Here is a 15,103-nt window from a genome sequence, read left to right as displayed (position 1 = left end):
ACAACTCTGTTAGAGCCATGAGGAGTTGCTCGATACCCCAAAGGAATTGGTATAGCACCCAATGCAGGCCCTGACCTTGTCCATGCGCAATCTGGAACACTTTGTCTAGCGTCTTCAAGCATCTCTCAGCCTCACCATTGGCACGAGGCCAGACTGGCTTAACCTTCCTGTGCCGGATTCCATATTCTTCCATCAGCTGTGCAAAACCTCCTCCCTGGAATGGTGGCCCATTGTCAGAGCACAGAGTCTGGGGTAGACCATGTGTTTCAAAGATCTTTTTGAAGGCCACCGCTATGTCATCAAAAGCAACCGACTCCACGAGCTCCACTTCAGGGTATCATGACCACTGGTCGACCACCACCAAGAAGTGGACACCCCTCTCGGTGGAACCAAAATATCAATGTACTCTTTCCCACGGTTGTGTCCCCCTCGGCATGCATTCAATTTGTGGGTTGCGTTGCATGGGCAAGATTGCCTGGCACCACACACACAAGGCCACAAACTCCTCCACTCGCCTCTTTAGGTCAGGGAACCACACTTTCGTAGTCGTACTTTGGTCTTGGCCAACTCCTGGTGTCCTTGGTGGGCCAGTTCAATCACTTTTTGTATCTTTCCCGCTAGCACTGTTAGGGAGAATTCTCTGTTAAGGCTAATTTCCCAAACCTAGTGAGTCCCCCAGCAGCTTTGCTGGGTTTTTGAGGTTTGTCTTTTCTACTGCTAAGAGTGAGACTCTTTTACTCCCACTCTTAGACATGATTTGAGGTGTTCCTTTGACTCTAGATGTGTTTAATGGGCTATGGGGTCTTTTACTCCATAGGGCTTCATGTGTTTTGGTATGTGTGTTACACAGCACCCTCCGTGCAGTAACACAGGGGTGTCATATTGACTCCCAAACATAGACTCCATACCCTGGGACTGGCTACTGTCTCCCAAGGCATGTAAAGTCACCATTGGCTTTACTAGTCCTAAATTGTGAACAGAACCAGTACAAACCATCATATTGTGGCCGTACTGGTAGGGGCAATTCGATTGCCCCTGGGTCTGTTGTTCAAGGGGGCACTGTCCAGTCCCCCCTGATCGAGTTTTGGCTGGTGGCCGTGGATACTACTTTTTATATTGGACCGTGAATATATTCCTATGGGATTTTCCCCTTGTTTGAGGCTACCATTTTTTAACATAGCCTCAAACATACCGCAGGTTTATTAAATTAATATCAATTCACCGGTTGGGATTTTTTGCCAGAACTCGGTGCCAAAACGGCGTCTGTGTTCGCTTTTGTAACTCCAACCCAAGTCGAGCCCTTTGTTCCACTTTTTGGCAGGCTTCTCCACAGAAGCCCTCCAAAGTGGTGCCACTCTCTCTGGGTCTACAGGATGTGTGGGAGGGGGGTTTAGGCACCCTGGACTGAGTTGCCTTGGCAACTCAAGTCGCACTCTTGTGTGATTGGCCCAGTGGTGAGCCGCCCGGCTCACCACTTAGCATGTGTGATTGACAGCTTGGCTGAATGAATGGGGTCTTTCTGCATAAAAGCAGGGCTTTGGGGACTGGAACTTGAGAAGTCACCACAGGACCTAAAGAATCCGAAGAGGGAGAAGCTGAGCCAACCTGTAACGACGACACCACCGGTGGAGCCCTGCTGAACCAAACTCACCACTTCCTGACGACAGAGAAGATCTTCCTCCAGGAGAGTCTTCTTCCTCTGAGCTGGTGGGGATAACCGGTTCGCCCTCTTTTCGCATGCCTGGACCATCTCTTGGCCGAATCACCTGTGCCAAGCACACCGGCAGCCAGATAACCACTTTTTGCACCACTACCACGAATAAAAGGGTAGCACCTTTTAACCGGAGAACTCCGCGGCTGGTTTCTTCCCTGGCAGTGCAACGACCTTCAGCCTTCCTCCTCTTCGAGATCATCTCTTCCTCTGGACGAAGCCGTGACATGCACCCGCTGCCAGGAACAACTGCCCGCGCTGGAACGTCCTCTCCACTTAAAGGTACTGTGTTCGCCTGGCCTCCCTTTAGACGGTCTGTGTGAGGTGTCCCTTAAATCCTTGCCTTTCCAACTGGGTAGACCCTAGGCTGGCTAACCTAACTTTTCTGAACAGATCTAACTCCTTTTTGAACTATCTGCAAAGGCTTTTAAAGTGTACTTCAACTGTGTGATCTTGGGCACATTCCGCCTTGCTCTCCAAGAGTAGGCCTGACCTATGAACCTTTTGCTCTGCAGTAGACTCTGCCTTTTCTAACTTGCTGTGGTCCTTCTAAAAGTTTTAGTTTTGTGTGCTTTCTAATTATGCCTTTCCCCCCTTTTTAACCAATTTATAGGAGTGCCATCTTGAGTTAAGCGCTCACCTCTGTCTGAAAATAAGTGGTGTTTTAAGTAAGACTTGTTCAATAAGTAATCAGGGATGTACATATAGTAATAGTGACTGTGTTTTGAACTTGCTTGCCATATTAGTGTTAGTGTATTTTATAAGTGTGTCTTTAAATAAATAATTATATACTTTTATACCAAAGGTCTGGTCAGTGTTTGCTTGTACTACTGTATTTGGGTACCTAATGTGGATACTCTATATACTGCCTAACTCTTCTTGAGGGAGGTCTGACTGCTCAGCCACAGCTACCAGGTAAATCTGTGTGGTACAGACTGCTACCAAGTGGGTTTACTGCCAACACCTGTAGTCTTAATATTTTTGCAGTGTTCCCTAAGGGAACTGCACAGATTCTGCCTAACAGGCACGACCATCCGGTCTCCCCTCAGCAATAGGCCTGACTCCACAAACGTTAGTTCCTCCCGCACTCTCCAAAGCTGCCCAAGTGTTGTACGTGCTTCCTACGTTTTCTTCCCCAATCCTTCCAGCACCGACTTCCAGTCACCCTGCCGGAGTGCGTCACGTAGGATCCGGAAGGACTCGTCACACTCAGATGCTTTTTCAAGCTCTTGGATGGGCATCAAGTTTGGAGTGGCCGATTCCACCAGGAGCTAGACATACTCATCAGCCTCTTTGGCGCTTGCATCCTCCTCAGCACCTTCTCTACCCCGGGGATGCGTGACAGATAGTCTGCTGAATTGTTGGTTCCCGGCCAGTAGATCAGCAACACCCCGTACTGCAACAGGGTAAGCATCCACCTCTCGATCCTTGCTGTCGCCTTCAACGATGACCCTGCCATAATCGGCAGCAGTGGTTTGTGGTCCATCACAACGGTCACAGGCCGGCCTAGTACGTACAAACGGAAATGCCGGAACCCCCACAGCACTGCCAAGGCCTACTGTTCTATCTGGGAGTACCGCTGCTCTGTATCAGACAGCACCTGACTTGCATATGCTACGGGCCGATCCTCCCCACCGCCGTCCTTTTGCATTAGGACCGCCCCCAGCCCAAATGGGCTGGTGTCTGCAACAACCTTGGATATCAGCGAGGGATCAAAATACGCCATGGTGTCCTTCCTGGTGAGGCTCCTTAGGGGTCAGACCACATGGCCAGGTTCTTAATAAATCGCCCCCAGTAAGTGACCATGCCCATAAACTACGGACCTCCATCACGTTCTCCGGTGACCTGGCTTCCACTATGTACTTGACCTTCCTGTGGTCCAGTGAAACACACCCTTTTTTGAAGACGAACCCAAAGAATTCTATGCTTGTTTGCAAGAATTCACACTTTTCTTGATGTAAGGTGAGTCCCAACTCTTGAATACGCTTGAGTGTCTTCACAAGGTGTGCCATATGCTATGTTTCTGTCCTAGCAAATCCAAAAATGTCATAGCTAATGTTCAGGACCCCTTCCAAGTCAGCCAGGGCCAGTATTATGTTTTGAAAAACCTCTGCCGCTGATGACACCAAAAAACTCAGGTGCTTGTACTGTACAGCCCCCGGTGCGTGGTGAAGGTCGTTATATGTCATGAATCAGGGTGCAGAACAACTTGATGGTAAGCCGCACAGAGATCAAGCTTTGAGAAGAATTTCGCTCCTTGTAGCTCTGCAATGATCGTTGGCGTGAGGAGCCTCTTTCTTCTTGATGGCTTTGTTCGGCAGCCTCATAGCGATGCAGATCTGAACGGCGTCAGGCTGCTTTGGTTTTCTGGCAACCACTATGGAGGACACCCAGGGTGTCAGTCCATCGACTCTCTAAAAGATATCTAGTCTCACCAGGTCCTCTAGCTCTTTGTCCACTAGGTTGTGCAGCTGGAATGGAATCCTCCAATGTTTCAGGGTGACTCATCAATGTGGAGCCACACCGGCTCACCGACCAGCTGGCCAATTCCTTAAACAAATCCACCAAACCTCTGGAGTATGTCCTGCACATCCATGGCATAAATGCCATAGGCAAAGCTGACAATGCCTAAGGCCTCTGCCACTGTGCAACTCAGCAACTTGTTGTGGCTCAACTCCATGACGTAAAAGTGTGCCCTGATTGAATTGCTAGCATGTTCGACCTTCACCACAAAATCCCTCAGCAGGGGAATTAGCTGCTCTACTCCAAACGTAAAGATTCAAGCTTTGGGCTGCTGCAGACTCGGCGGCTCGACCATCGCTTCATAGTGCACCTTGGCCATCATGTTTACGGCGGCACCTGTATCCACCACTACTGGCACTGGTGATCCGTCCACGCTCTAGGTGCATTTCGGCTGCCATCGGGCTTTAGCCCTTAGCACACTTGCATTGTTTTCAGACGACGTAGGGATCTTTCTAACAGGGGCCACGCTGACGAGCATACAGATCAACTCTGAAAAGCTTGTAAAAAAATCTTTGCGGAATCTTCAAACAAGGAAAACCGATTGAGGACTGATATCCCCAACTGTGAAAAACAAGAGATCGATACCACAGCACACAGAATAAATTATACTGAGCGTGCAAGAAGTGGTCATTCCTGAGTTGGAGTAGGAGGAAAATAACCCTCAGGAGTCTATTGAAGATGTTTTGGATTTAAAAATCACATCCCTACTACCTCACCCAGGAATATAGGAGATGGTGTGGCTCAAGCTGATATATGTGCAAGAAAATTGGTTGTTTTGTCCTGAAGAATGTTGCGATACAAAGAGAGCACTAGTGATGATGCTCTACTAGAGCAACTGAAACACGTGTCGACATAAGAATCTGTGGGAACAACATCTTACAGACTTTTTGTTATCTTGAACCAACTTAGGGACTTTTTGCTAACCTTTAATGATTAGAAACATAACAGATCTATGACTGTTACTTGATGTGTTTAAACCAATATTTGACGGCCTGTAGATAGTGCCTACAGTGATAGAGCGGCCAGGAGAGTTGGAGAGCCTGCACAGCCTCCCTGTCTCTCTCAAACCTGAGCAGAACCACCTCAGGTTCTAGAAGCAACTCAAGACCTTCCTTTTCGCTTCCGCTTTCTCTCTTCCTCTCCCCTGCTGATGCACTTGACTGCTCCGCGTACTGGTCACCCTCTGAACTCAGGCCCAGGCACCTGCATGTCCAATTGCCCTTGCACTGCCTCTGGGCTCCCCAGAGGAATGTTCCCTACAAGGCTGAGCTCACAGGCTGGCGCCTGGTGTGCATGTTATCTCACACTGGACAAAACATGACACAGCCCATTCCCAGGCGATCACGAGTTATAGCCCATATAACTAACTAAAACGTAAGACCCTTGAATTCCATGGCACCAGGTACCCTTTGACCACCAACCCCAAAGTAATAAGTTCTGATATGTTCAAAGAGGATGGACAGTGTGCATCGTTGAAGCGACAATTGTGTGATGTGTTTTACTTGGTGCTGGAGGGATATATTATAGTTCAAAAAGAGGGCGAAGAACTTGGAGCCGGATTGCGTGGAGGGGAGTGAGTGAAATGTGTGTGTGTGTGAAGGTTAGAGTGCCTCAGAACCTTCTTTGTGCCCTTCATAAGGCCTGCTAAGTGCACAGTATGAGTAATAAAGTAGTCGTATGGTAAAAGTATAATTAATTTGTTTTCTGACCTTCGAAGTGAGAAGAAGATGATCACTGCAACACACGGGTGACGGAAGCCGGATGGATTAGGCTGGAACCATTGGCCTGGCACCCTTTACGAGGCAGGCGGATCCTGTACAAGCGCACACCAACCAGTTGCGCAGGTTTTTACCCTATGTATTGCATCATGTATGATGATGTTTTTCTTTATAATATTCTGCTTTTACAACTTTTTTTGGCAGAACGTTCTTAGCAGCAGAGTTCTTTGCTGTTGCTCTCATCTGTGTGTGAGATTAAAACTTGTTTTCCTTACAAGATCGACTTGGGTCTTTCTTCCCTAACTGTTTGTTTTCTCTCTGGTGTGAGCATTCAGGGACTTGCCTTCAGTTGGTGACCCCTGTTAAGAAGAATCCTCTTCTAAGGCTAATTTCCCTTACCTATAGAGTCCCCCAGCAGCTTTGCTGGATTTAAAGTGTTTCTTTTTTTTCTCCTGCTAAGACTGAGACCCTTTTTTCCCACTCTTAGACAGATTGCTAGTGTTTGCTTATGGTCTGTGGGGTTTTTCTCACCCTCATAGAAATCATCTTTTTAACATGTGTGGTACACAGCACCCTCTGTGCCGTACCACAGGGGTGTTGTAGCGACCCCCAAACATAGACTCCATACCCTGGGACTGACTACTGTCTCCCAGGGCATGTAAAGTCTCCATTGACTTTACTAGTCAATAATTATGAACTAAACAAGTACAACCCATCTTACTATGGAAGTACTGGAAAGGGTTAATAGTTTTTTCCTAGTGTTCATTTTCGAGGGGGTACCGTACAGTCCCTCTCTCCAAAGTTTCGGGCTGGTGGCAGTGGTTACTACTGTAAATATTCAACCGCAAATATTTTCCTATGGGGTTTTCCTATTGTTCGAGGCTACCACTTTTACTGACAGCCTCTAACATACCGCCGGTTTATTTTAATATTAACTTTACTTCGGTAGCTTTTTATTGCCAGAACTTTAATAATATTTCTTTCTCGTGTCTTTCTCTGAAATCCTAACCCAGGTCGGGGAACCTTTGTTCGTCCTTTTGGCGGGCTTCTGCACAGAAGCCCTCCTTTCGCCGCCACTGAGTCTGGGGTAGACAGGATGTGTGGGAGGGGGAATAGGCACCCTGGACAGGGTTACCTAGGCAACGCAAGTCGCACTCTACCCTGATAGGCTGGGGGGTTATCCCACCAGGATAGCCACCCCACTGTGTGAGTGTCAGCTAGGCTGTATGAATGGGGGTCTTGCTGCATAAAAGCAGGGTCCTGAGGACTGGAGGACAAGACGTCGCCACTGGAACTAACAAGCTGAAGAGGAGAGAAGCCAAAGACACCTGCAACAACTGAACCACCGGTAAAGCCCTGCTGCAGATCCTCACCACTTTTCTCCAACGACTCGAGAAGATCTTCACCTGCAAGAGTCTTCTTCCCTTGCGCTGGTGGGGTCAAACAGTTCACCAATCGCCTTCCAGGAACTGCCTTGGTCGAATCGCCAGTGCCAAGCACTAGCAGACCAGATAGCCAGGCAACCGTCCACTACAACCGCAATTTAAAGGCACTTACCTTTTATTCCGTTTTGGCAGCACCGCGGCTGGTTTCATCCCTGGGCAGTGCAGTAACTCGAACCTTCCTCCACGACGAGAGCATCTCTTCCTCTGCTGGATCTCCCAAACTGCAGAAACTGCCAGGAACTACCGCCACCACAGGAGCCTCTTCCACTTTTAAGGTACATTGTTCCGCCAGGCCTCCCTTTTCGTTGGGTATTGCTAAAGGTGTTTTAAATCCTTTACTTACCTTCTGGGCTGGCCGCCTTTTCGTCTAACATTATCTTTCTACGTCCTGCAACCGCCTTTTCAATCGTTTAACAAAGACTTGACTGCAGCTACTAGCACATTTTGAACCTAGGCACTTTGCCTTGTACCACTGACTCTGGCACAAGCCTCTTGACTCTGGCTAAATCTGTTACAACTGCCTTCTCTAGATTGTTTCTGTTCAAGAAATGTGTTGGTGCACCTAAAACTCTTACAACCACCTTTCCTTCCCCTTTACATATTGCTGAAGTGCTATTTTGCTCAGTTTTCACCAAAGTACTGTTGATGCTTAAGTGCTGCCTTGCTTAACTTGTTCACAATCCACTTGGGAAGTGTTGCTGGTGTGTTTAAGAGGTTAAATCTGTTGAACTTGTTCTTTCCCTCCCTCTAAAGAAATTGTTAGAGTGCCATTTCTGCTTAGTTTAACACTGTGCCGTTTTGCTCAGTTTTCACTCTTGCTCAAACTTGTCTACAATTTAATTAGGGAGTTGTATATACTTTTCCTGACTATTTTAACTTACTTTAATAATAGTGATTTGTGTTTATGAACTTAATAGTGTGTTAAATAAATATATATTCTTTTTGATACAAAGCTTTGGTCAGTGTTTCCTTGTTCCATAGTATTGTAGTCCTATTGGGTAAACCCTGAATACTGCTCATCTCCCTCTTGAGATAAGTCTGACTGCTTGCCACAGCTACCAACGAAATCTGTGTGGTACAGACTGATACCAAAGGGGATTTATTGCATATACCTGTAGTCCTAATCTTCTGTAGTGCTCCCTAAGGGAACTGCACAGGATTCTGCCTAACAACCCCGACCTGATTCCAGCGCCCCTGTATCTGCAGAGGCTTATAGGTCGCTTCTCCAGAAGGAGCCGCACACATCTACAATGACCGGTCCCGAGAAAAATACGTGTTTGAGTGGTTTAGTAGGAGCCATTTTAAGAGAAATCCTCTGCTCTTTGAAGCGGGGCACGGATACAAGGAGCGTGCATGCCAGTGTTGGACCCCCGTGGTGTAGGAGTACGGGTGAGTATGCACATGTGAGTAGACTCTTGTAAGCAATAACAAGTAGGGGACAGATGCATGGGGAAGTGTGAGAGCAAGGTCATCGATGTGACGTGGGTGAGGTTAGGATTATTTGTTGTTGAAATTTGTAATAGGAAGATAATATTTCGGTAAGGCATTATAAGGTAAGGTAAAGGTAAGGCATGGAGCCCCTAATCGGAAGGTGGTACCACAAGACATTATATTATTTAATGGAGAAAAATAGAATAAAACTTGTGGTCTCATAATAGGCCTGGAATAAGTAGTGGTTGTTATTTTAGATTGTTATTTTATTGCATTATATTTGTGTTTTATAACAATAATAATAATAATAATTTATTAGATGAAGAACAGGCTCTAGAAGGGGCGGTAATTGTGTGCTTCGCGCTGTGCTGTGGCATTGGATGGTTTAGTGTAGTGGTGCGTGTGTGTAAGGAAGGGAGACAGAAAAGGGTGGTGGTTGATTTTCTTTTTCTGTTACAAGCAAGAGACAGCGCGCGCGTGGAACATTAGTGGGACTTCGCGGGGTCAGCAAGAAATTGACATCATTAGCATGGGGGAGGAACACCAATAGAACACAAGTGTAAGGTCCTGCCACTGTATCCTGACAGGGTGGAGAAATTTCAAGGGGATAGAGTAGAGGCGCAGAGACAGAAAGATGGAAAGTGCAGGAAGGGAGAAGGAGATTGTGGGGTGCAGTGGAGTGCAGGGGATTATGTCCCTTGACAGCATATCCCGCAGAAGGGTACACCAATCCAATCTATGTACCTGTTGTGATAGAGACCCCTTCTGCTTTGGTAAGGACCATTTAAGCACCAGTAACACCCCCATCTACCACCCCGCCATCCGCATTCGCAAATCTGCCTGAAGAATCACTCTCCGCTGTCGTCTGTCGAAGAGAGTTTGAAAGCAGGTTGGTGCAGTCGCGATCAGGATACAAGAATCCTCAAGAGAGGGGAGGGATGCAGGGGCAACGGAATATGGATCAGGAGAATGGAAATCAGGGGATTCGTTGGTTAGACTAAATAAGGGAGGAATAAAAACTGTAAGTGTTGAAAAGGAAGGAGGCGGGGGTAAGTGGACGTGGTGGGAGATGTTGAGAGTATGCCATGCAGAAGTCCTCCATCCCTGTCAGAACCTGGTTGACCATCCTTTGAAATGTAGCAGGTGCATTTTTCAATCCAAAAGTCATAACCTTAAACTAAACTGGTATAAGCCAACTGGCGTAGAAAATGCAGTCTTTTCCTTGGCATGGTCTGTCAGGGCTATTTGCCAATAGCCTGACCTAAGGTCAAATGTGCTGAGGAACTTGGCCGAACCAAGTCTATCCACCAACTCATCTGTCCTTGGCAAAGGGTGGGCATCAGTCTTGGTGACTGCATTAAGAGCTCTATAGTCCACGCAGAATCTCAACTCCTTGGATCCTGCCTTTGGTACAAGCACAACTGGGCTAGACCATGAGCTAGTAGAGGGCTCTATAACCCCGAGATCAAGCATCTTGTTGACCTCATTCCTTATATGGGTTGTTAAATTGTCTGACATTCTGTACCCCATGCTTTTGACAGGCAAACAGTCACCAGTGAGTATGTCATGCTGGCCCTAAGGGGTCAAGCCTGGTGAAAGTGAGAACAGGGAGGCAAACTGATTTAACATAGATTTGCACTCTTCCTGTTGCTCAGGTGTCAGATTTGAAGAGAGATTTACTCCTTCAATCTTTTCATCCAAGGGTAAACCTCTGAGGAGATCCGGGAGAGCTTCACTCTCTTCTTCCTCTTCTGCTGAAGCTAGAATCAAGGCTCCTACTTCAGACCTAGAGACATACGCCTTTAGTCTATTGGTGTGGAAGACTCGGGGAGCCTCCTTGGGATTGCCCAAGTCCACCAGATAGTTGACCTCTCCAAGTTTACCCACAACCTTGAAGGGTCCCATCCATTTGTCTTGCAGGGCCCTCTGCCTTGTGGGAATCATAACTAGAACTAGCTGGTCTTGAGTAAACTCAACCATGTTAGCCTTTTGGTCATGCCAATGCTTGACCAAAGTTTGCTCAGCTTTCAGGTTATCACTAGCTTCTGCCATCATGTGTGAAATTCTCCTCCGGAGACCTATCACATAGTCAGTCACTCTGACTGGCTTGGGGGAAGGAGCACTCTCCAACCCCTCCTTAATCAGGGCCAATGGGCCTCTGAATGGATGGCCATAAAGAAGTTCAAAGGGAGAATAACCTACTCCCTCCTGAGGACTTCTCTATAAGCAAGAGAAGGCATGGCAATAGAAGGTCCCACTTTTTCTTAGGGGGTTCTTCTAGAGCACCTATCATGCTCTTCATGGTTCTGTTGAACCTTTCTACCAACCCATTTGTCTGAGGGTGGTAGGCGGTAGAGAACTTGTAAGTAACCCCACAGGTTTTCCACATGGCTTTCATGTAGTGGGACATAAAATGTGACCCCCTGTCAGAGATGACTTCCTTAGGAAACCCAACCCTGGTAAAAATACCAAGGAGGGCCTTAGCCACAGCCTGAGCTGTAACAGTCCTCATATGAATTGCCTCAGGGTATCTAGTAGCATGGTCTACTACAACAAGGATAAACCTGTTGCCTGAGGAAGTTGGAGGATCAAGGGGACCAACAATGTCGATCTCTACTCTCTCAAATGGGACTCCCACTACTGGGAGAGGCACTAAAGGTGCACATTCTGGAACCAACCTTACCAGAGGTTTGGCAGGTATGGCAGCTCTTGCAAAACTTATCTACTTCATGCACTTAGTGAACGTTCCTACTGAATAGGAGCCCTTCTTCTTCAAGCAGAAAGCGAAAGTTCGTGGGCTATAATTCCTTGTATAGGAAGGGGGCATTGCATCTTTATTTTCTTCTGCTCTCACTCGGAACGTGATTACTGATGTTTTGGATGGTGGAGATAATCTATCTCGAAGTACAGGTTTAGGTGTAGGTTTTTGGATCATCGTTCGTGCTTTATGGAATATAGAACAACCTACGGGTCTCATAATTATTTCCTCAAATTCATTCATGTTTGTTTTATCTAATCGACCCGTATCACTTTTAATTCCATTTCCCATGGAGCGCTGTTGAGCAGCCGACAAAATGGCTGCCTAGATTTTCAGCTCCGTGTGCTGCCGCTTTGCATCTGCTTCCATCTGCGGTTTGCTACTCTGCCCCGTCTCCAGATTTGGCTCCCACATTGCTGACACTCGGGGCCACCTGCCTGTGAAATCTGGCCCCGAGTCGGACCTTTTAACCCTGTATTCGGCCGCCGGCGCTGCCCCCGCGTGGGGCCGAGCTGCGCCCTCGCACTCCTGGTGAACGACGCAGGCGGCGGCGCTGATTGACACCCGTGGCAGCTGATGGCCCAGCGGTTCACCCCCCGTCCGGCTCTCTATCTGGCCCCCGCGCCCGGCTGCCTTGTGGCTGGGACCGGGTTCGGTGCGCGGGGGCCGCCTGTGCTGCCTACGCCGATGCGCGTGGACGGATCCAGCGCGGAAATCCGGCGCCTGACATCTGGTACTCCTGGCGGCCGACCGCGGCTCGTGCGCCGCCTTTGCCTGGCTCTACCCCTGCTGCCTCTGCGATATCGCAGCACGCCCCGGAGACAACGCTCCCTCTGCGCCTAACGGCCCGGAGGCCTCCCTGGCCACCTCTGGGGACTGGACCATCGGCTGCGTGGGATGCCGCTTAAGACTCCGCTTAAGACGCCACTATCCTGATCCTGCTCACGGATGTGAACCGAGTCTGAGGTGAGGGGTTGGGGTGGCCATTGTGTGCAGTATTTTTCTGCAAACCCCCCTGGTTCAATCTGACTGCCGCCCCATTAGGGTGAACCTTTACAGCCACCACCCCCGGCGCTTGGATTTCTGGCTCAGGGACATTTATTATCCTTGCCTACCGGTTCTGCGGGCCGTTGCTGCGCCACCAACAAGAGAGCAGCCTTTTCCATCTTGTCACTGCACCGCCCCGCTTCAGGGTACACGATACCCACACGAGTCTAACCACTTTGAATACTCTGTACCACACGCCACACACGATGTCCAATAGGTCCAGGAACACTGGTAAAACAGGGGCCATGGACAAATTTGCGAAGGCCGCCCCGAGGCCCAATTCGGCCCATACATCATGCGACCAGATCGAAGTACCACTCCCTGCAGAAGGCCCCCACACGGACCTGACGGTCATCATGGAGTCAATGGCTAGAAACTTTGCAGCTTTCCATGAGAAGCTAGATGACATCAATGCAAATGTGGCCTCTCTCAGGACCAAACTAGACCAACAAGGGACGCGAATCACCGAAACTGAAAACAGGATCAGTTCCAATGAGGACAATATAACCACACTGCAGAGCACGGTATCCACCCTTGTCACGGACATGAAACTGGTGAGGGCCAAATGTGATGACCTCGAATCTAGATCACGGAGGAACAAAATACGCATTATTGGGGTCCCAGAAAATGCGCTGAAGGGTCGACTTGAACTGGCTGTCGAGAACCTTTTGAAAGACCTGTTGGGCAACCCGGATATGTCCCCCTTCTTCACCATCGAAAGGGCCCATAGGGCACTGGCCCCACGTCCCAAACCGGGAGACTTTCCGAGGCCCATTGTTGCTAAAATTCTGAGTTTTAGAGATCGGGATCAAATCCTCCGCCTCGCGCGTGAGAAGGGTGAGCTCAGATTGGACTCGCAGGTGATCCGAATCTTCCCTGACTTCTCAATCGCAGTTCAGCAGGAGCGTCGCCAATTTCTTGGAGTCAAGAAACTGCTCAGGGAGAGAAGCATTCCATACGCCATCCTATTCCCTGCCCGTCTAAAGTTCACATTTAACAACAAACTCTATTTCTTTACGGTGCCCTCGGAAGCGGTGAAATTCATAGAGGCACACATTCCCCCTCATCCACCTGCTGAAGATGTGGGGGAGAATGACTGAACTTGGTCCGAAACTTGTTCTCCTTGATCGTCGTTTGCTCATGCGGTCTGACGGCTCCACTATCCATCGGCCTCCCCCACAACTACCTTGCTGTTATATTTCCCATGCCCTCCGGGCTGTACTCACTGTACCTAAACCCTCAGATACGCACTGTCAATTTTTCAGGTTGTTGAACTACTCATCGTGACCATGCTGACTTCCTGTCTTCGTTGAATGTCACGTTTCTCTATTTCATACTTAGGCCCGACACGGCTGCATACAGATGCTGCGACATGCATTACTAAACCGCGAACACTGTTTAATTTCTCACGGACACCTTTGGGTCCCAAGCGTGCTAGCACACGGCAATAGCGCACCCCACTGCGATTGCACTGCATCTTATACCTTTGTTTTGGTTTTGCCCATGTTGGGCTCTTGCACAGGCTGGATCATGTTGGGGCCGATCCGACTGTGCGCTGTTTGGGATGGGTGGGGTGTACACTGCTAATCTTGGGTTGGTGGTGAGGGTGGGGGGGAAATTGGGAGTTATCTATAAAGGCACACGAGGTTGCATGTGGCGAGCACTAATGGGCCGCGATCGCGAGTTTATCCTCAAGCTTCGGGGCATACACTACTGTTGGATCCTAGATGTTCATTGAGAATACGTGTTACATAAAGGGGTATCAGTCACTGCGATGGCTACCGTCATAATGTCATGGAATGTCCGTGAGGTAAGCAATCACACCAAGGCACGTAAAATCATGGCCTATGCCAACAGACATAGCTGCAAAATATTGCTCCTACAGGAGACACACTCCAATGGCCACATTCCTAGAACCATGGCCCCGGCATGGGGACCTGCTAGATTTTTTACCTCCTACTCCACTCAATCCAGGGGGGTTCTAACCATGATTCATAAATCCATTAAGTTTACATTGCACAAAAATTACACTGACCCCGAGGGACGTTATGTAGTACTACACTGTGCCTTGGCCAACAAAGAATATCTACTTGTCAATACCTATTGCCCCAATGTGGACTCTCCCGATTTTTTTGATAAAATCACCACCATACTGCTGGGATATGTGGGCACACCGATCCTTTGGGGGGGAGATTTGAATCTTATCCTTGATACGGCCCTAGATAGAACTGGTACTACTCCCCGGCCTTTGTCCAGCGCTGCACGCAGACTGCACTCTCACATTAAGACCCTTGACATCTGCGATGCCTGGAGAATGCTACATCCCCATCTTAGGGATTACACTTATTACTCATCAGTGCATGATAGCTCTTCTAGGATAGACCTATTTTTTGTCTCAAAAGGAGTCATGGGAGGGGTTGTCGACTCCCAGATCCTGCCTCGCACGCTGTCTGATCATGCCCCGATTACA

The sequence above is a fragment of the Ambystoma mexicanum genome, chromosome 2p (assembly GCF_040938575.1).
Source record: "Ambystoma mexicanum isolate Mex_15411 chromosome 2p, UKY_AmexF1_1, whole genome shotgun sequence".
Lineage (NCBI taxonomy): Eukaryota > Metazoa > Chordata > Amphibia > Caudata > Ambystomatidae > Ambystoma > Ambystoma mexicanum.
Note: the sequence above shows the minus strand (reverse complement) of the source record.